The sequence below is a fragment of the Triticum urartu genome, chromosome 1A (assembly GCF_056163025.1).
Source record: "Triticum urartu cultivar PI428250 chromosome 1A, HENAU_Tu73, whole genome shotgun sequence".
Taxonomy (NCBI): Eukaryota; Viridiplantae; Streptophyta; class Magnoliopsida; order Poales; family Poaceae; genus Triticum; species Triticum urartu.
This window is the reverse complement of record NC_141873.1, coordinates 217,263,543-217,266,507: the sequence shown is the minus strand read 5'-3', so window position 1 is coordinate 217,266,507 and position 2,965 is coordinate 217,263,543.

Here is a 2,965-nt window from a genome sequence, read left to right as displayed (position 1 = left end):
TTCCTAATGTTATCTATTGAGTTCATCTGTTGGTGGTGTACACAATGTAACATTTTATTTCTAAGTTATGAACTTGTGCATATAGCTGCATATACTATAGTGAATTCCATAGACAAGTCAATGGAAAGAGTAGACCTAGAGATAATTTAACATAGATTCGATTAATGCTTGCATATGAATGCCCTTTGTTCAGATCGGATCAACTTTATCACATAATTAGAATATGACATGACTATTTGAATATATATCCCCATATCAACCAGAAAGTAACAGAGTGACATGCTCGTGGAGAGGCAACATGGGGAGAGGGAGTTCGAGGGAGCCAACACTGGAGCGGTGACACCATCAGGACCATAAAGGGGACACCCGACAGCTAGGTTAGATTGGTAGCTGGAGGAGGGGTTACGAGTGAGTGACGCTGGCAGGTGGGGAGGCAAGGTGAGGTTGGTGCTGCTGGATCGTGGAGGAGGTTTACTTGAAGTGTGAGAAGTAGTATTTTGTTTCGGTACAACAGTTTAGCTAACTCTACCATTCACTTCAGATTATGTGGGATGTGGCATGTCCACTTGTCCCGTCAAAAAATATTTGGACACATGTGGAGCTCCCACTTATATTATACAGTAGATGTGTAAGTGGATGTGGATGGGAATTGGGTTTGGTATGTTTAATTACAGTTCATTGAGCGGAATAATTCCCATACTTTCAAAAATGTGGTAAATTATATTTCATTAGATGGTTTAGTAACAAACTGCATGAATGAGTGGTTCATATATTTTGTATATCAAGTCGTACAATTTTTTGGATCGGACAGAAGGGTAAATAAATTGATTGGTTGGTTCAAGAGTTAATAAAGGACACGGTGGCATGTTAGTTGCATGCTAAACAATGGACATCATATTTTTCTTTGGTAGTAATGCATGACACTCAAAAGTATATTACAACATGGAAATGTCTTAGAAGGCATCAGATCTACCATCTTGCCTAGGGGGCATAACGGGGGGCGCATGCCTCTCCTTCCCCTTATGGCGGTTGTGGATCAGCAAAAACATGTGGGAAGGGGATAAGGGCGGAGAGCGGGGAGGTTGGTAGAGGACTCCAGCGAGAAATGTCTCGCTATGACAGGAAACCAAGCGAAAGGGGTGGGGTCCAACAAGAAAAGCAAAAAGGGTGGGTCGCAAGGTGATTTTTGTGTTGGGCCCACATGTTGTAGGTAACATGGTCGATAGTCCAGGAAACCACATTTACCCCAACATATGATCTAGATTTGAGGGTGCCTGGACTGCCAGACATTTGCATTCTGGGGAGTCTGATGGGCGCCCGTTTGATGTCCCAAACAAGCTCGAATGTATGAGCAACAAATGAGTTTCGATCTTGAAGATGACTTTCATTATTTGTGTGATTCATTTATATGCACTATAGCCCATAGCAATGCACGGGCGTTGTACTAGTAGCAATGGTGGGCGGCAGAGGGACGAACGGGTGGCGCCAGAGTAGCCGCCTCGGCAACCACATATCATTAATGTGGGCGGCAGACGAATGGACGGATGACACTTGTCTCATTTGAACGCGGATCAATCACCTGCTCCGTGAAGCGGCGCAGGCAATGCTGACCTTTTTGGGCGGAAACTGCACGCGGGCGAGGGAGGGAGTCTTGGTGGGCCAGGGCGGTCACACTGATGCCTGGCAGCGGTCTGGTCCAGCAGTCGGACATGCTGGCTCTCTAGCGAGCTTGCCAAGCTCAGCGACGACAATCATACGATGGACATGGTTTCCGAACAGGAGCCGGCGCCACCGCCCAAGCCGTTTCATGCCGTGTTCACCATAGAGCAGGTCCGGCCGCACTTCGACACCCTAATGGCGGAAGAGCTACTAGCGTAGGAGGAGTTGTGCTGCAACCTCCGTCTCCTCAACGAGCACCGGCTTGTGGAAGGATGAATCACCGGCGAACAAGAGAATGACAATGCCATTGCGGACATGTGTCCCTAACATCTTGGCTTCCTGAATGAGCAGCGGGCGTTGTATCAGACCATCCGTAGGGCCCACAAGGCCCTCTCCGTCATCCTACGAGTTGTTGCACTTGCCGTGGCGCCGCCGCCTCACATTGTCAACATGGTTAACGAACATGAGGAATCAGAAGATGACTTAACTTGGAGAGGATGACAGTGGAGACCCACCAGGGCCATAGCCGCATGAGTTTTCTACTTTAAGTTTTGTGTTGTGAAGTTTTCAAGTTTTGGGTGAATTCTTTTGATGGATTATGGAACAAGGAGTGGAAAGAGCCTAAGCTTGGGGATGCCCATGGCACCCCCAAGATAATCCAAGGAGACCAAAAAGTCAAATCTTGGGGATGCCCCGGAAGGCATCCCCTCTTTCGTCCACTTCCATCGATAATTTACTTGGAGCTATATTTTTATTCACCAACATGATATGTGTTTTGCTTGGAGCGTCTTGTATTATTTGTGTCTTTGTGTTTTAATATGCCACAATCATCCTTTCTGTACACACCTTTTGAGAGAGCCATACATGAATTAAAATTTGATAGAATACTCTATGTGCTTCACTTATATCTTTTGAGCTATGTAGTTTTGCTCTATGTGCTTCACTTATATCTTCTTGAGCTAAGTAATTTTGCTCTATGTGCTTCACTTAGATTTTTAGAGCACGGTGGTAGATTTGTTTTAAAGAAACTATTGATCTCTCATGCTTCACTTAAATTATTTTGAGAGTCTTAATAGCATGGTAATTTGCTTAATAATAACATGCTTGGTATTCAAGATTTGTGAAACTTTCTTTTGAGTGTGTTGAATACTAAGAAAAGTTGGATGCTTGATAATTGTTTTGAGATATGGAGGTAATAATATCAAAGTCATGCTAGTAGAGTAATTGTGAATTTGAGAAGTGCTTGTGTTGAAGTTTGCAAGTCCCGTGGCATGCACGTATGGTAAACGTTATGCAACAAATTTGA